The 20,081-nt window shown below is 41.2% G+C and overlaps 1 protein-coding gene across 4 annotated transcripts in view; it reads right to left on the reverse strand.

Moving 5' to 3' along the window:
- The window catches only part of TSPAN18 (tetraspanin 18), a 174,081-nt gene that overhangs the window by 65,656 nt on the left and 88,344 nt on the right, over positions 1-20,081 (reverse strand). For all 4 annotated transcript variants that reach the window (XM_083752865.1, XM_083752867.1, XM_083752868.1 and 1 more), the window contains one exon: positions 11,304-11,387. The gene's annotated coding sequence lies outside the window, so the exon portion shown is untranslated. The remainder of the gene's footprint in view (positions 1-11,303; positions 11,388-20,081) is intronic.

Raw genomic sequence — 20,081 nt, forward strand, 5'->3', positions numbered from 1 at the left:
TCATGGAAGATAGCCACATGCATGTTGGAGGCCCAAAGCAGGACATGAGTGCAACAGCCTCTCCTGCTGTTGCTCCTCAACAATGGGTATTTTGGGACATACAAGAAGCCACGGATATTTTATCATTCGTTAATTTGTTTAATCCTCTTTTAAAAGCTTTCCAAGTTGGTGGCGATCACTGCATTTTGTGGTAGTGAATTCCATACTTTAACTACACACCGTACTTGCATTTGTCTCTCTGAAAACTCTCACCATTTAGTTTCATTTGAAGAGCCAGGGGTCTAGTATTATGAGAGAAAGGGGGGGGACTTCTCTCTCTCTCTCTTTAGGACATTTAAGAGACACATAATCTGGAAACAAATGTAGTGGTGTTTCTTGACAAAATGGGGGTGGACGAATGGAGCCTCCATTCCTCATGTATGCCTTTATTCCAGTTGCCTGAAGATAAAATTATCTTAAAATTAATAGTGTGTGCAGACAGGTTGGGCTTTGCTCCAGCTGGAACTACCACAATATCTCCCAATTAGCACAACTCTTCCAAATGCCTTTGAATGAAACTTTGTCCTTTACTGAACCAGTTTATAAGAAAAATAGAGAAGACACTTGTTTATTATCTTTTTTTGTGTTTTGACCAAGTCTCATGATTTATTCATCTTGGCAATGGGCTCTCTTACAATATCATTGGGCCTGTTTCTTCACCTCTTCTGACACATTCTTTCATTGCCCTACTCTATAGAGGGGGATAGAGTTCCTTGTATAGATACAAGTGCAGAAACAACATGGGTCAAACAATAGCAAAACCAAACCAAATAATAGTCTGTACAGATCACAAATCTGAACTGAGTGAGAACACAAAGCATATATACACCAAGCAAAATAAATCAATTACTACAAACAAATGTGGCTCTAATAAACTACTATGTACATGACAGAAAGTAGTATCTCTTAAGTTCTGATTACCTGTGCTATCACTAAAGCTACCTTCAATGTAGCATTGTGAACTGAGTGCCATTTCCATGAGTGCTCCATTTCTCCAGCCTGGAATGTAAATTGTGTTTCTAAACACGTGTGAGCCAGCAAGGCGCTTTGGCAGACACCGTTTTCCAGTGGGCTTGAAAACTAAGTATAAATCCCAGAGATCACCCTGCTGTCTTTCTTTTGAAGCACATTGATCAAATGTTCGTGAGGCAGCCTTAGATATATTTCATATATTATGAGATTCCTGGTGTGCTTAGTTTTCCACTTCTTGTTAAGTACTGCAAGCTAGCCTTCAGTTGTAGGCACGTAAACCAGGCACACACTAAATATCAGCCTGACCCAGTGATGCCTAATTGTGATCTTCTGATAATAATGGCTTCAGATTTTCTAACTTCCATAACATTTCGCCAACTCAGCCAGTGGACCAACAACTCAGGGCAAAATAACGTACAAGGGGCTTTAAAAGTCAAGGGACTCCCTTTACTGGAGCAACACAGGTAGAAAGCACTGTGCAGCTGCTATGCTTACATTGTGTCTTGGGTTGCATCTAAGTTACAAGAAGCACCTTTGCAGCTCTTCGATCCTAGTGCTGCTTTGGCAGAAAATGCATGATGTTCTCTTGTTGTTGTTGTTGTTTAGTCATTTAGTCATGTCTGACTCTTCGTGACCCCATGGACCAGAGCACGCCAGGCACTCCTGCCTTCCGCTGCCTCCCACAGTTTGGTCAACACAGCTTTGAGAACACCTTGAACCTAGTCCGGTAGCAAATCAGCAAACCACTGCAGATTTAAAGAGTTAAATCTTGAATTTAAGGACTCTTTTTCTGAGAATCAATCTTCCCATATCTCAGACATAAGCCTTATTTTGATACATACAAAACCCCGCCTTTGCAGTCTCTTGCAGAATCACTAAAGTGAAAGAGCGACAGTAAATCTTAAGATGTAATTGAGACAAGCTCACCTCTCCCACTTGGGGTGTTTAAAACTCACAAAAGAACAAGACAGCAGCCTGTGCAGCAATCAAAATAAGGAATCCAATGCCTTTATTATCTCCTTTGAGCGACATCAGCTCTATAGCTTGCCCCAGGAATCTACACCTTGATGAAAGGCTGCTCTACTCTCCCCATCTGTCATTTTGTGCAAGCCTATTTTCACTTGTCAAAGTAATTTGTACAGGAGATAATCATATATAGCAGGAGTTTATTAATGATTGCATGTTGGAAACATTATCCTTTACTGATAAGCAACTTCCTAGCTGTAAATTGTATCCCCTTCCTATATTTCTTTTTAAAAAGGAAGAAGAAAAAACACTACAAGAAAGGCATGCCCAGAATTTCCTTTGAACAAGCAATGATGTGGCAACAGAGGAGGCTGGCTGCGATGGACAAAGAGGAAGAAGCTCTTCGATAAAACTTGTAACCAACAGCAAAAGTGGCATGCCTATGGGCTTGCCCACACTTCCACTTGTTCAGTGCCTAGAAAGCATGCTCCAACCACTTTTCTGCTTCTCCCAATGGTTTTAAGGCATGGGTCTAAGCGCTTTTGTCTTTGCCCTACTCTTTCCCCTGGAAAACTCGCTCCAGATTGATGTTTGCTCAAATTCACCGGTAAAGATTGGGTTTCCCCAGGGGAAAGTGGCAAGATAAACAGAAGTCTGGATGTGCCCTCCATTAGTACTACCAGCAGCACATTCCTTTACCAGCACCACAAACATAACATTAATATATCTGGTTTCAAAACGATCTAGAGGAGGTGGTCTATGCAATGCACTTATAACTGAGTGGAAGTGGAGGTGGATTTTAGCAACAGCTGATGTCACTTCTGAATGCATCTGGGAAATGTTAAAATCACATTTCCCAAACACCCATTCTAAAAAAGGGGGGGGGGCGTGTGGTGAAAGAGAGCAGTCCTAGGTAAGTCTCCATACTCAGCCATGTGTGTTGATCTGTGCTTTGCGCTCTAGGCTGGATCTAGACACATCAAAGAAGCGTTTCAGTTAAATGCGTTGCAAACTTTGTATGAGAAATCGGGTTAGCAAAAATGGAACTCCACAACACCATCTGGTGTCACAGTGTTAGAATGCATAAACAACACATATACAGTGGTACCTCGGGTTACATACGCTTCAGGTTACATATGTTCAGGTTACAGACTCCGCTAACCCAGAAATAGTGCTTCAGGTTAAGAACTTTGCTTCAGGAAGAGAACAGAAATTGTGCTCCAGCTGTGCGGCAACAGCGAGAGGCCCCATTAGCTAAAGTGGTGCTTCAGGTTAAGAACAGTTTCAGGTTAAGAACGGACCTCCAGAACGAATTAAGTACTTAACCCGAGGTACCACTGTAAAGCACTTTTTATTTGCAAATGCAGCTGAGTCCCTAGTCTAGCCAAACCTCTCATCCAGCTACCTCTGACCATTTTATCTTAACATGGTAACTTTTTCCCCCAACCTAATTTAGGAGTGTAACTTTTTACATTGTTCCATGCTTTACAACATACAGTAGCTTGAACACAAACTGAAATCCGTCACAAGCGGAACATGAGTCAGCAATGTGATGTGGCTGCAAAAAAAAGGCTAATGCAATTTTCAGCTAATATGTTAATAGAACCATAGTTTCCAAGTCATGGGAATTAATATTTCCACATTATCCTGCGCCAGTGATGCCACATTTGGAGCAGCATTCAGTTCTGCTCGGAAAATATTTAGAGGACCATAACAAAGATGGTTAGCTGTATGAAAAACAAATCCAATTGAAAAAAGTTGATGGAACTGGGTATATATGCCCTGGAGAAGAGGAGGATGGTATAGCCTTCTGAAATACCTGATATATTATAACTTAGAAAAAGACCAATAACTGTTCACTGCTATCCAAGACACCAGGGCTAGACTTAATCTAGCTAGGGCTTAAGTTCCAGGAGGGTAGATATCAGTTGAACATTTGGAGAAACTCTCTAAGAGCAGTTGAATATATAATCGATTTATTGCATTAGCCGTGTGGCCATAGCATAATATACATAGAAATAACAACATAAAATGGGGGTGGGGAGGTAAAAGGAGATGTCGTCCTGGGCGAATACTTTGAAAAAATGGGGATAACAAAAGTAACAGGGGATTTAAAACATCGAGTGACAGAGAATACAAAAACAGGTTCGATTGTGCGGCGTATCGACTACAGCTGTGGTATTAAAGAAGAAGTTGGTGCCGCTTTCCTCTTCATCACACTAAGCAGGAAGTTAGCTGTCATCTCGGTAATCCAACAGTCAGAATCCTGCAGAAGAAGGGACACTATCCAAGGCTGGATTGGGAGATGAAGCTTGTTCACGAGAGGAGTTAGAAACCGAGATCTTTCATCTGTCCAGTTGGGACAGAAGAGCATTACATGTTCCACAGTCTCCAGAGCCGTGTCATTGCAGGTGCATGTTCTATTTGCGATGGAAACTCTGGAGTAATGACCCGACAGAACTGCTGTAGGAAAACAGTTGAGACGGGCACAGGTAAAGGCCCTTCGCTTAGCCTCCGAAGGAATTGTGAAGCAGTATAGAGGGATCCCTTCAGGGGGTGGAATAGCTAGGGCTAAGCCTGAACACGGCCCTCTTGCATGGGAAGCTGTGTTAGAGAAGTCAAGTTGCTGTAGTTTCTTTTTGATTGGAGGTAGGGCCGCCGGGCTAATACACTCTAAGTTAAAAATAGTTTTGCGGTTCAAGTTGAGAAGGGAGTGGAATTTGAGATTAATTGTAGTTTTCCAGAGAGAATCATGAATATCTCTTAAAATCAGATTGGAGAAACCACCTCTAATTCGAGCATCCGATGCTAATAGGTGGGAGCTATAGGAAATGGCTCGACTCCATGCTCGTTTTTCGATTGAGGGCTGGGTGAACTCAAGTCGTAGGGCTGCACCTGAGACACATCTCGGGACGCCGGAAAGAGATCTCAGAAACATGTGAAGTGGGCGATCCAAGTTACCTGATATTGCTGTAGTCCATACTTCGCAGCCATATAATAATTTAGGGACAACTTTGGCATTAAATATTTGAATTGCTGCTGGAAGGTGTTTGCCGCCTTTCTGGTGATAAAATCGGACAATGGCATTAGAGGTCGTGGTTGCAGCAAGAGAGGCAGATTGTAGATGGGTGGTCCAGGAGAGATTATAAGTAAATATTAAGCCTAGATATTTAAAGGCTTTTACCTTTTCTAAGTAGCCACCTGTGATCTTAAGCGGCTCCATCTTGAGTTTGCGGGAACGAGTGAAGTGGAGGACTTTCGATTTTTTATAGTTAATATTAAGAGCTTCCGCCTTACAATAGGCGATAAATGCATTAATTGCATTTGCTAGGTCTGCAGCTGTTCTGGATAAGATGACGGCATCATCTGCATAGAAAAGGGAAGCAACGGGGTGGCCTGCTAAGTGAGGAGGATACTTAGTTGCTAGCTTCAAAGGGGAAAGAGCATCATGAAGATAAAGATTAAACAGTAAAGGGGCCAAGAGACAACCTTGTCGGACGCCCCTGGCCGTTGGGAATGGAGTGGTAAGGGAGCCATTGGGGCCGATTCGGACGCGAGCTGTGGTGTTTGAATAAAGGGAAATAGGGAAAGGAGGTGCGGATCAATTCCCAGATGGGCAAGTTTGGACCATAATCTCTGCCTAGGAATGGAATCAAAGGCGGCCTCCAGGTCCATGAAAGCGGCAAACAGGTGGCCTTGCCTTGGTGCAGTGTATTTACTGGCAAGGTGATAGAGAGTTAGACAGTGGTCCATGGTTGATGCTGACTTTCGGAAGCCAATCTGTTCTGGCGGTAGAATGTTCCTCTCATGGACCTATGAAAGAAGTTCTTCCAGTAAAACAGCGGTAAATATTTTCCCCGGAATAGATAATAAACTGATGGGGCGATAGTTCCTAGGGATGTTTGGCTGGCCGCCTTTGAAAATCGGGACTATTGTAGCTTCTCTCCAGGAGTCGGGGATGTCTAGGGCGGAGGAGATAGCGGTGAATACAGGAGTCAGCTGTTCACTCCACCAAAGAGGATCAGTCAGGAAGAGGTCCAACGGGACCATGTCTGGGCCGGGGGCCTTATTCCTTCGCATGGACATTATGATGTTGAAGATGCGAGTTGAGGTGAAGTTTACTGAGGAGGAGGAACTAAGAGAACAGGAACAGAGGTCCAGCGGGGATTGAAGGTGATCTGTAAGATGATTTGGAGAAGCGAAGCTGGCTGAATAATAGGCGATCCATTCGTCAGCGGAAATCAGGGTAGCTGAATTGAATGGAGCCGAAGGCCTAACTAAGCGCCAGAAGGAGCGGGAGTCATGCCTCTCTACAGCCGAACGAAGAGTGGACCAAGCCTCGAGGATGTGTTGCTGTTTCTTGCAATGAATCATGTTTCTGTATGTCCTTTTAATATCTAAAAGCTCTGCACGGGTTTGGGGGTCGTTGGAAAATTTGATGATTCTGACTATTTTTCTTATTCACCTTCTTAGGGCTTTACATTCCTTGTCAAACCAAGGTGATTCGGAGAAGAAGCGTTGGTGGGTAGGCGAGGTGGTGGTTATGTAAGTTGTTGAAAAAGCATCAATTAATTTCCGGTATTGGTCAGCGGGCAGAATTGGGTCAGAGAGAACTGCAGACATATCAAATGATTTTTGTATGTCCAGGGCAAGAGAGGAGCTGAGGCTTGTCCATTTCTTTGTTTTGTATACAGGGTAGCTTTGTGCCGTGGAACTATAGTTTGAGGGGGCTGAAAATGGCTCTATTAGGTTTAACAATAGAGTCAATGGAAGGTGGTCACCACCAAAATATTCAGCCACTTCCATTTTTGTAGAGATTGAGAATAGCTCCGGCGTCAATAGAATGTAGTCGACAACACTGGTTCCCCGGGAAGAGATGCACGTTAACTGCTGCGAGGACAAGGGAGTAACGTTGCCATTTGCGATGCAGAGATCGTTTGAAGAAAGAGACAAGATGGCGACGAAGGTAGCAGCCTAGTTAACTTTGTCTGCCTTTAGATTAAGTTTTAAGTAGTTTTAAGTAGTTTTTTAAACCCCTAAGGGGTTTTATCTCTCAATTCTAATGATTTAGTGGCTGCATTATCTCCTTCGCTTTCCTTATTAGCATTTTATTGTTTTATTGTTTTATCACCTGATTCGAGCTTCAGCCTTGCTGCCTTGCCGCACCCCCCGCCGTGCATTTGATGCTGAGGAGCTGAGTAATCTTCCGAAGCGAGTGAAAGGGGAAGGAAAGAGGCCTGGCCTGACTCCCCTGCCGTGAAGGGAGCCCCATCACTGGGAAAGGAAAAACTCAAGGTGGGTGATTGGAAACACAGAAAAAATGGGGTTGAAGCAAGTCCCTTTCGAGTCCCGCCGGTGTGAGCAGTTGAATAATGGAACCAATAAATTAGAAGGGTGGACACTCGCTGGAGGCGTTCAAGCAAAAGATAGGCAGCTATTTACTGGGAATGCTCAAGTCCTGGGTATCCTGTATCAAGCAGGGAATTGGTCCAGATTGTGCAAGACCCCCTCCAACTCTATGATTCCACAATTCTTTTTCTATATGGTGGGAACATGGGACGCTAAACATTTCTGAACTAAACACGGTGACTGTGACAGTTATAATAATAAAAGAAAAAGAATAGGTCACACCTCATGAAGTAACAGGTAAGTGTCTGGATAGAGTAGGAATTACGCACTTTGTATATGGTTTGCACAAAGCATATGTTTGTGAGGCTTGGATGAAACAGCAAACTATGGTTTGCTGAAAACACAGAACAGATATTCCTATTCTCAGTGTGTAAGGAGAAAAAAGGAGGGGGAAGGTGAGAAGCAAGTTCACTAGCCTAAAGGTCACTCTCATAAGCACCAGTTTTTGATTTGATATTCTCTCTGCATAGCCTCAGACTACACAGTTTAGGTTTAGTCTTGTATAACTAGGTAATATTTTTTTAGTGAAGGATTTCTTTACAGCTAACCATTAATAGCTATATGCTGGGATATAAACAACACACACCAATGAAAGGGATATTTCCCCCCACCAGATACTGCCTCAACAGCCCTCTCCATGACCACCACTTTGAATGTAAAAGTCCTTGGCCTCCATTGATTTATCTATCTCCTTTTCCGACACCCTAAGTCCTTCTCCGCCTTTCAAATTGCTTATTTCAAGCTAGACAAGCAACTGTGGTTAAAATGTCACTGAATTTAATGATTTCAACGCTGTGTTCAAACACTTCAGCAGCCTGGCTTCAAAGGGAGGGGAAGTGGCAGAAAGACGCAGGATGGGCTGATTCGTACTGGTGGAGCAAGACCCCTCATATCCAAGAAGAATGGTACAGAATCTTCAGGCAATTAGGCAACTGGCATTGACATCAGATACCAAGCTGCACCATTTAAGAGCTTCTGTCTCCAATTGTAGATTAAGATAAAGAAAGGTGGGGGTGGAGAGGACAATTTTCAGTACTTTTAAAAAAAAGGGCTGGCTTCCTGTGTTTTCAAGATATTTAGTTACATCTATTTAGTTTAACACTATCCACCTTCTGGTAGCAGGGAATGGAGGTTTGGCAGAACCACATTCTGAGGGATAGTTAATGCATTTATTTGTTTTACAAATATATAAACTGCTTCAACGCCAAGATATTTGTACATCTTTGACTCATACGCTGGACTTTTCACCACCAGAACGGAACAATAGGCAGGCATGTTTGTGAAAAAAGATGGATCCATGCAATAACCTGGCTTATACCCATCTATTCCACCCTGTCATGTTTCCTGTAGCAGACAAAGCATTCTGTCTGATATGCCAGTGAATATTCTAGCACTCACCAGTGCTGGGAACAGGGTTCAATACACATTTTGTTATTATGAAACACCCATCTTATCTTAATTTGCAATCCCTAGTGGAGATGGCAGTGTGGAATCAAATATTCTCATGATTCCAATTTCAGACTTAGCAACCTTCAGTGTGCAACTTTCAATTCATTCCAAACTGGCAGCATCCACTACTGCAGAAAATGTTGGTTGTTTCAGTATGTCAGAATGGGAGACGGGTAAAAAGAAGAAGAAATGACACACCAGGTTACTTGGTTCATCCATCCTGCTATTTGCTGATCGCCTTAACACAAGCAGGAATTTAAAGATTGATCCGTACAAGATAAAAGCACAATGTCAGAAAGTTGACTGTGCAAGCTTTGTACTTGCTCTTAATAGAGAACCCGAGCCATAATGCTTTCTATTACTTAGAGCTTACTCAAGCAGGCATTCACTGATATGACTTGGTTAATCTTTTCAATAGTCCCAGGAGAGTCTTATTTTCACTTATTAAAAGTTGCTAATTTTAACTCAACAAATGTATGTTTAATCTGCTGTTAAGACCCAACTCACTTTGCAAATTTATCTATTGAGGTCATATAAAATTCATAAACCTGTGTAAACAGTTTCCTTCCTACAGAAGCCCATAAAAAGTTTCCAATTTTTATCTAAACCCTGCTTGATTAGACCTGCTTGAAAGTGCTCACTGCACAGGATGGCAACTCAAAGCAGAATGAAAAGAATCCGTTGAGGTTCTACAGACTTTTTTCATCAGACACACAGATGGTGTTCACTATCTGGCCAACCCTTACATATGCTACATGAATATACGGTCATATAATATATGGTAACTGCCTCTTCAAGGAATATATTGTTTGCTGCCCTCTTTTCCATGGTAAGATATGTCAAGATGACATTCACAACCACTGTGATGCAGATGTAACTATAAAATGTATGCCATATATTCAATGCAAGGGAACGAGCCAAGGTTCTAATATGTACTATGCTGTCAGCTCTCCTTCAGTGGAATATTTGGTGTCATGTGAAGTTACATAAAAGGAACCTTATGTCAGCTCCTAACTGTGGTTTGGAGAGGGTCAGGACCAAACAGCAATCAGGATCAGAGGGCTTGATCCATCCAAAGCTATTTTAGCATGTGCCCAACTCTCCCACATTTTCCAGCGTTATCAGTGACATTTCCAGACAAGCTCCTGGGCTCTTTACTGAACAAATCAGTAGGACATCATGGTCCTTTCTAAACTTCTAAAGTTGCCTCATTTTTCTGGGGTTAAATGCCTCTCTTGCCAAGTTCCTTTAGCATTCAACTGAAACCAGCATATGAACAGGCACAAATATTTTTTAACAATGTAGAAAAAGATGTGAAAACACTAGCTTTAAAAAGCTAGCTACCATAGATATAATAATGAAAGTGAATGAGATTTTACTCTCTGCTAAAGATAAAACTGCTCCAGCGTCTCCAGTGGGAGCACGTCAGAAAATACTCTGTTTAGTGTCTAGTGATATGGCCCTTCCTTCAGGCATTTTAAACTGGGCTTGCATATTAAAAGGACTACAATTTTAACACTGAACCATCTATTACAAATTCTGTGCATAAGCATCTGTAGCTTCATGTAAACATCAGATTGAAGCATCTCTCTCTTTCGGATGAAAACAGAAGTGTTAATGTTTCCACACTGGGCGCAAATGGTATGTTTATCTACAGAGAAAGTACACAGCAGAAAACTCCAGGGGAAAACAGGGAACAAATAATGCAGCCACCTTGTGCATGTGAATGAAGACTTCTCATGTAAATGTATCATTACCATAGGAGGAAGCACCAAAAACAGAGAGAGAGAGAGAGAGAAACAGTACAAATGATAAAAAGCAGTATAGATAAATGAAGCTTTACTAATTTCCCTGGAATTTTCCACATTATCTTCAACTGCACTGGATCTTCCTTTAGGATAGTCACAAAACACAATCCAGCAGCAACCCTACATTATCTGATCCATGTACCAAGGATTCGGGGGTCATTCAAAGTTCACAGAGTGGTTTACAATGTGGATGTGAAGGTGTAGTACAACAAAGCAAGAACTGGAATCCTTCTCTCATCTTATATTAGTTGCAATTGAAGAAATGCAGGCTTTAAGAAATCTGTCAGATTTATCTTATTAGAATGTGGGATATCCTTTCAAAGCAAAAGAGGCAGAAATCCCCATTGTTTCAAATAAGCCTCTGCAATGCATGGCAGAGGATACCATTAGGTGCTAGTAGTTTGTCTTGAATGGCTTTCATCTTTTTAAACAACTGTTAGAACAATGTAAAGTCCTGTGAACATATAAGAGGCAAAGCTTTTCTAGGGAAAGGCAGAGGAAGCATTTTGGACAAATACAACAAGACAGTGTATCGCAATAGGAAGTACCACTCACCCTATTCCTGACTTAGAGGTGCACTGAGTCACTTCAGGGGAAAATGCAGGGTATAATTAATAAAATAAATAAATAATAGGCACACACTCACTTGCCATTCCTTACCTTAGTTTTGTTTAGTGGGGGCTATCAGGCTTGAACAGGAGGATGAAACACCAGCAACCTACAGCAACATGTGCATTCAGTGACCTGTGGGGAGTAAGTAGTAAGAGAATACATTAGAATGCCCAAAAGCCAGAAGAATATTAGGTCTTCCCAGTTCAACATCTTCCTCTTCTAGTTTGCAGAGTTTACGTTAAACTATGGTTTGATTGGGACGCAGGTGGCGCTGGGGGTAAAACCTCAGTGCCTAGGACTTGCCAATCGTATGGTCGGCGGTTCGAATCCCCGCGGCGGGCTGAGCTTCCATCTTTCGGTCCCAGCTCCTGCCCACCTAGCAGTTCGAAAGCACCCCTAAGTGCTAGTAGATAAATAGGTACCGCTTTATAGTGGGAAGGTAAACGGCGCTTCCATGTGCTGCGCTGGTGCTGGCTCGCCAGAGCAGCTTCGTCATGCTGGCCACATGACCCAGAAGTGTCTGCGGACAGCGCTGGCTCCCGGCCTCTTAAGTGAGATGGGCGCACAACCCTAGAGTCGGACACGACTGGCCCGTACGGGCAGGGGTACTTTTACCTTTATGGTTTGATTAGACCAGGAAGTAACATAAAGCGCAACGTATAAAGGGAGAAGGAAGCGAAGAAGGAAGGAAGTGGATAGTTCTTAATCCTCCAAATCATAGTTTGGAGATTGTCTGAAAAAAGTAACAGATACAACACCAGCATGCAATTTGATGAAGCCAATGCCAGGAACCCAAGAGGGTCCACCGCTGTAAACTGAGGGAACCCTTTAAACTATTTTTGCCTGCACATCTCCCAGAAACAACCATTAACAAGAAAACTGTCCTTGGAAGGGGCTGAAAGCAGTGCTATTTTTCTAGAAAAAGAGGTGTCAGAACTGAGTTCCTAAGAGTTCCCCCAGAAAAAAAGTCCTGCCTAAAAGGATGGTTTGCTCACTCACTCACTCTCAGCATTAGGTAGCAAGGGAAAGATGTGAAACACTCTCCCCAGAAATATTCATTTGGTGGTGGGGGAGAGAGTGAATTCAGTGACAGTGGGCATTTTTCCTTTCCATTAAAAAGGAACAATGTGTTTTTTATATAAAACTGTCCATAGTCTGTCACTCTTTTAACTGATGCACCACTGTAATTAAGGTCACTAATGGAACTTTCTGAATAGCAAAGGCAAGCACTCAGAGGAGAAAGTTTATGTTATGTACCATCTATTATATTCTGCCTAGTATAGTAGTCAGAAGTTGTAAAAGTGAGTTTTCACAGCCTTTAATAATGGTCAATAAATCACGGCTCACTTCTCTATTTTCATGAGTTTTGTTCCGCCCATTTCCAAGAGTGTGGGTGTTATTCCTATCTTGGATTCTCCCAAGGAAAAAATTCAGGACTGGGAGTCTGGTCTACCCAGACCTTTCCTTGTTCATCTTACCTGTACTTGATTAGAATCAAGGAAGCTCCCACAATCAATCATTCACATCTATATTCACATGGGTGGGTGTGTAATGCCACCCTAACCCTCCACAGGGCAAAAAACTAAGTGTGTGTATAAATAATTACTGAACATGCTGTTTTTTTAAAAACAACAACAACAACAACAGGTGTCATGGGTTGAAGAAGTAGAAACCAAGCCTACAGCACTCTTAGGCCTGTGACACCTAGTGTGATTCAGAATATATCCTCCAGGTTGTCATGCATCTGAACTCCAGCTATATGCTACAGATGGTTCCTGGAGGTGACACAAAACAAAAGCAACCATTGTCCAGTTGCACCCCCTCATTCATTAACAATAACTGTGGTCCCATACTCTCCTAGATACTATTGCAGGATATATTCGGTTTTGTGGCGATCACACTCAGGGCCCCCAGACGTTTGGCGGTCTATTGATCCCGTGCCGCCACTGCGATTGCTTTTTCCGCTGCCACCTCACGGGGTGACACGGAGTCCAGACAGTTGTTAACATAAACAAATAATCAAGTTTATTTTTAAATGCAGGAACAAGCTTATGGTTTCAGTTAATTTTTCTTGACAGTTTTTTAATCTTAGTGCCTAACAACTTCAAACTGACCACTCCCAACTATTTATCTGACTCCACCCAACAACTCCTCTCACTCGCTCACAATACAACTCGACCAACCCACTGCCTATTCCTCCCTCTTCCTTCTTCAACTCCCAAACCTCAACTCTCAAACCTCAACTCAACTGCCTTTCAAAACCTCCCACTCTAACTTTTATTCCCCCCTTGCATTCTCACTGGCCAATCACATCACACCTATTTTAACCCTTTCATTATGACCCATCCTAGGAGGCAAACGCCACATTCCTCCCCCCTTAAGAAGATTGACTCAGGAGGGATAACTTAACCTAGTTATTTTCCTGATCAATCAGCATTACATCTTATATGCAAATAAACATTTAATAACTTGTCATTACACCATTCACATCCCACATAACATTTGTTCTGGTACAGTGGAAAAAGTAATCGCAGTGGCGGCACAGGGTCAATAGACCATCAAACGTCCGGGGGGCCCTGTGTGTGATCGCCACAGGTTTTTTTCTACAATATTCCAATCAGGATGACAACCAAACTCTTAGCACAGCATTTGTGTCTATAAATGCAGTCACATGCAAGCTCTCTGTGAAATAATCTGGATAGGGTAACTGTCACATCATCCAAGCTGCTGAGGGCAATGGGCTGAGCACTAGATAGAGAGGATTTTAGCTCATTTGGATCACTTACTATGTTCTTTGTCTCAGTACTTTGTTGATGAGAAGGAACATTTCTCATTCTAATATGTTTTCTAAGCACTCCTTTCCATGTGCCTCACATGCCTCCTAAAATGATATTCATAGTCATATGAACTGAGTTAGCCAGGCATAGAAGGAAAAATGAGCTTGTGTGTAGTATGGAAGAGGGAAAAGGAAGAGATTCTGGCTGTATGTATACAAAGAGACAACAATAGGATGGAATGAGACTAACACTTAAATTGAGCTTCTTGTGAGTCATGAGCAGCAATAAAGAAATGTAAAAATAATGACGAACTGGTTCATTTTACATCAACCACAGTGTACATACATCTCAGTAGATCAAATGAAGCTAAATACAGCTACAGATACAGCACTAATTTGACAGGCTCTGAGATAAGCCCACTAGGACTCATAATTTCAGCTTTGTGTGTTTTAAAAGAGCAGAAGGCTTGCTGTTCGATATGTTTATTTACAGACGTAGCTTACTAGTTCTATGAAAGGTGAAGGCATACATGAGAGGTTTGACCTGACAAACTGTGTGGAACAGACAACAGGGATGCCATTCCAGATTTCAGGGGTGAGGGGGGGAAATCAGTAGGTGACTGAATTTTTTTTTAAGTCCATGATGCATGGTGATTGTGGGATGCCTTCCTAATATACAGACACAGTTAGTTATTTAAAGTCAAGGTAGCTGATCACATATAGCTGCTTCTGAGGAATAACAACAGGTAACCTTCAGTGTTGGTGAGGGATCAGGATAAGAAGTCCTGAAGCCACTGCTGATGAGGAACACTCCAGAATGTATTTTGTATAGTTAAGTTTTTACCTTTATCTTCAGTACATTGTATTTTATTTTATTGCTATGGCTAGAGGTTGATGCAAATAAAGATGAACACTATTACCAAAAAATTGTTCAAGAGTATATTCTATCCCTAGAGAAAATGGGGGACACCCCACCCCCAATTTCTCTACTCACTAACAGGATGAAGAATTTTGAGATGCTATTTGCACACAGCTTCATCGCATACCAGTACTTGACAGGTATGCCTGTTTCACATTTGCTAAACAAAGGCTTCATATTTACTGAATGAAGTATTCATATTTATGGCAGTGAAGTAATTTACTTCAGCAGCTGCTCAGCTGAGACACTGCAGTCAAACCATGATTTTGCTGTCAGGAAAGTGATCACGGCTTACGCGCAACGTCTCCCCTTCCACACATGTGAAACTTCCCTCCTTCACTTTCTGGTGTAGAGTAACTACAATGATCAGAAACCCACTTTAAACTAGTCTTATTCACACATTACACAGATCACAGCAGGAGCTATTTTGGAGTTACAGTGATTACTTGGAGCAGAGCTGCATTTTAGCGTAGCATTCTGCCAGTGTCCACATCACATTTTCTGAAACTGTCTGAAGAGAAAGCCCAGCATTCAGCCTCCTGATCACATGTAGAGCCAACTGCACGATCAGCAGAATTGCACAATCATGTGGAGGCTGTTACACGCAAGTAACACGTGACTAGGGCTGTGTTCCTTTTTTCCACTTTGTAGTCACACTATGATTGGAAGCAGTCATAATTTTCCTGAGTCTAATATACTGGCAAACCATCGTCACCATGAACTATGCCAGCATCTAACATCTCACAGCCTAAACATGAAGCATTTCATAAACCAGTAATTTGCATACTAGTAAACTCATATGATCCTGTTTCCATGGGGAAAATAATATTTGGGAGACATTTTCCCATTATGACCGATCCCATGATAACACACTTTTTTTTAGATTTGTGGGTGAGGCTTGCTCAGAGCTTACATGGTTGTATGCAGAATTTGGTGGCATTCAAGTAAAAAAAGGGGGGACCTTATGACTTTTAAAGTTAATGGTCTGTGTTTGACCAGCCAGGTAAATTCCATTGGAAAGTAGCTTCTAGTACTGGGTAGACAAAACTGCGCACATAGTAAGGACAAAGGTACCACACCTTTTACACAACTAAAGCTGAAGGCATTGCAGTCTTCTTAGGAAAAGCACACGTTCTTTAAACCTGTGATACAAATCTCAATAAAGTCTCCTAAGCAAAAGTCAAACACAGTTCTGTGTCCATGAAGGGAGACCTTCTTTAACAAGAGAAGAGGATTATAATTAAGTAGCTAATGAATTATCTTTTTATCAGGCTAGTAATGAGCAATAAAGGAAGTCACACACAGACTAGAAGCAGAAGAATTTGCAATGGTCAAGGATGATGGGAGATCCTGTCCAATAACATCAGGGGCAGGAAACAGATTACAGTAGCTACCCTTTCTCAATAGCCTAAAACAGAGCACTTGTGAGAATCATTCACAACAAATGGGAAGTGCTTCCATGTCATAGAGCTTAAGACAGACACATAAATAAAACAATATGAAACTCTGGACAGTCTTCAGGGATGCTGATTATTTGTATCCATTTTGGTCTAACTTCAGGTCTGGTTATGATTTGGAAATGGCCTTGACCACCCTGATGGCTGACATATAAAAGAGAATATGCTGCCCTTTTTGTTCTCCTGGTTTTTATGCTTTGTAGACTGCTTAGAAATCATCTTATCTTTAAGAGATATATAAATTAATAAGTAGTGGTGATAAAAGACAATGAGAGGACAGACCCTACAGGCTGCGACTCAGAGCAACAGAGAATAAGGCTTTCTTCTGAGGATACTGGTCTAAACATATAAACTATTATTCTTATTATATTTATTTATATCCTAGCCTTTTCCCTAACAGGGACTCAAGGCAGCTTACAGCTAGATAAAGTACAACTAATCAATGCAAGGTATCAGATACCAAGACTTGATCAGTTGCCAACAGTCTACATAGTGAAAATGAAAGGAGTTCTAAACACAGCAATTAGGGAGCAATATATGCAACACAATGCCCAGCTGGGACAGAACAATAATACTTGCCATTTCTCAGTCAATGATATACCTCCACAAACCCAAAGAGGCCTCATTCTGTCAAGAAGAGTCAGAGCATGAGCGAGTCTAAGCAATTCCTCAATAAAGATGAGCAACTCCATGAAGAATCTTCTCTTTCTCCCACTCCCCTTTCTCTGCCCAATGTTTCCTTCAGAAATTCTATTAGATATGCATCACGGTCTATATAATTAATTAGAAAGGCTCAAAAGTCCAATCACAAATTCTTTGAAAAGGGCAGATATGAAAGATTCTCATCTTCCAAGCAGAAGGCTCCCAGGAGAATCCATTTTATTCATGTCACATCAACAAGAGTGTGTATGACAAGCACTTCCAACATTCAATGCAGTGCTTGATACACTTAATTGCAGGACATTAATGCTGACCTGACCAATTAAAACTGTGTTGTGGCTCATGTCTTCCTGAAGCAGATGTTTCATATATTACCTGCATGTTATCAATCAACACAGTTAATACTCCTACCATATGAGATAATTATTTTGCAATTACATTGAAACAAATGATATTTCTTGCAAAAGGTTCCACTAATTATCCATGCTTGCCAAAGGGTAGGGATAATGGGATATTTTTCTTCGATCGCTGCCTCTCATTAATCCTAACACCCTCCTGGCCCCAAAGATGGAATGGAGGAGGGGAGAAATTGACAGCACTTCCAGAGTGATAGAATTATGCTATCTGAAGATGCCGGTTCCATAACAGAGTCTCTGGATAATGAATGGCAAAGTTCCAAATCACTTTGCATTGCTTTTCCTTAGACCAGCATTGCTGCTGCTCCCATCCCGCCCCCGCCAGTCTAAGCTATATAAACAGCAAACACAATTGTCTCCATATAAACCTTTCATTTTTGATGAAATTTCCTTTTGCTTGTCTGGGAAGCTAAAGCTTATCATAATATTAGTATGCAATGGCTGTGGCTGTAAATTTTAATTGGCTAAACTAGTAGATTAACTAACCTTTAGCTGATTAATTGGTAGAGGCTAATTTTAATTGGAAGGACTGTGAGTTAAGATCATGCTTATTATTCTAGTGCAGGTCTAGAACTATTTAGTTTCTTTAAAAAAAAATTTAAAAAACTTCAGCATTTTTATACGAAAATCCAACCCATGGAAATTTGGCCTGGAGGAAATGTTTTGAGGCTATTTTGGTTCTTCTGTGCTACTGTCATGAGGAATGAGGGGAAAAAATGATATATGATATTTCTTACCAACTGGACACTGTTTTTTTTAAAAAATCATCTCACCTGCTGAATAAACCTATGCTCATATGTGTATTTGCTCACATTCAAAACCAATTAATTGACTAACTCAATTCCAAATGTTTAATCATCAGTAACAAATAGTAGATCAGTGAACAGCATAAACTGGGTGTGGGAAACCTTTATCCCTCCAGATGTTGCTGAAGTACAACTCTCATCATCTTTGGCCATTATCTTTGCTAAGGCTAATGGCAAGTGTAGTTCACAAACATCTGGACCGCCAAAGCTTCCCCAGTCCTGCCCAAAACATTTTCTATACATCTCCTTCCTTTTTTGCTTTCATTGTCTCAGGCAAGTGCAAAGAATTCCTTCAAATCATAAGGAATAGCAAAGGAAACCTCACATTTAAGTGACGTCGCTCAATAAATTTCCAATAGCCAACTGTTGTATAGTCTTAATTTTTCAATGTTCTCCACCTCCTTTTTGTTCCCACTCTCACATCTATCCTCTGTGATTATTTCAGGTTTCTAACCCTGTACAGATAAAGTATGCATTTTGATCTTGTACAACCAACTCTTCCTGACTTTGACAACACCTGCAAATTGCAATTCCAAGCTCTGTGCTTAAAATCTCTGCTGAAGCTTGTGCAAATTACAGCAATAGATTGAGTATTGAATAAAGCTACATTTGGAAAGGGCCTTAAAAACTGCTGCCACATAGTATGCCTTGTGGATCTCTGGACTGATATGTGAATACCTAAGAAGAGAGTTTACTTTAACGGAGCTGTAAATTCTACAACTTCGATAGAATAAGCATTTTTTCAACATCTTAGAAACCTTTACAAAAAATATCCAGCCTGCGAATTTGCTTCTTCAGTAGCTGAAAAGGCATGAAAGTGAAAAATGAACTGGTATGCAAGCAGGAGGGATTTCTAAACTTGTGGCTCCTGATTCACTTTGTCTCAAATGCAAAGTTCAGTCCAAGGAGTATATATCCCTGATCCCCATCTCCTACGTATTACTTTTTCAGTAAACAATCTCCTGTTTTCAACCACAAGGAATATATCCCTAAAATGTAATTATTTTACTTTAAAATAAAAGAATACTAATTTTGAAAGACTTAGCAATGATATTTGAAGAAGAGCTAATCACAAGGGAGCCTACAGACATCAGTAAGCATTTCTGAAGAAGCATTGAGAGCTGTCCTAAAATCCCCTAGAAATGAAGAGTCAAAGCTGGTGAAATTAAATTCCAATCACTTGGATGCAATCTATACACTCATGACCACAATAAACACAGCTATTGCATATTGTGTGTCTTGGCATTATCATCAAGTTCCAGGCATCTAGGACTTGGCTCACTGCCACCACAAAAGGGTTCACAGCTTCAGGCTAATGAATTTTGTGGTCAGTGCACAAAATGTGAATGCCAAGTAGAAAGGGAAACCATTTCCAAAGGCACCATGTAAGATAAATATTCCTGTTTCATTCCATGGAAAAACCTCAACTGTACCAATCTTTTCCTATTCCATCTGCTTACATCTTAACTATGGATTCCAATGGTAGTTTCCAAATCAGATTCCCACCCCCCCAAAGAAGCTATAAAGTCCTGAGGTTTCTTGTGTGTTTACTTACTTTTTACTTGCAATGGTAACACCACATCTCACACCAAATCTTGCTTTTGCTCACTGCATATCTATCAATTAAAACTTCTCAAGAGGCTGTTACAATTCAGACTGAAAAAATCTGTTTTCCTAATTTTGCTCAAAATGCTAATTTTCAAAGCAACTATATTTTCTGCTAAAAACAATATATGTACTTAGGCTGTGGCTTTGTGAGTCCTGTGCAGCTGTTCATAACAAACAATACTTG

Source organism: Podarcis gaigeae (assembly GCF_964106915.1).
Source record: "Podarcis gaigeae genome assembly, chromosome: 1".
Taxonomy (NCBI): Eukaryota; Metazoa; Chordata; class Lepidosauria; order Squamata; family Lacertidae; genus Podarcis; species Podarcis gaigeae.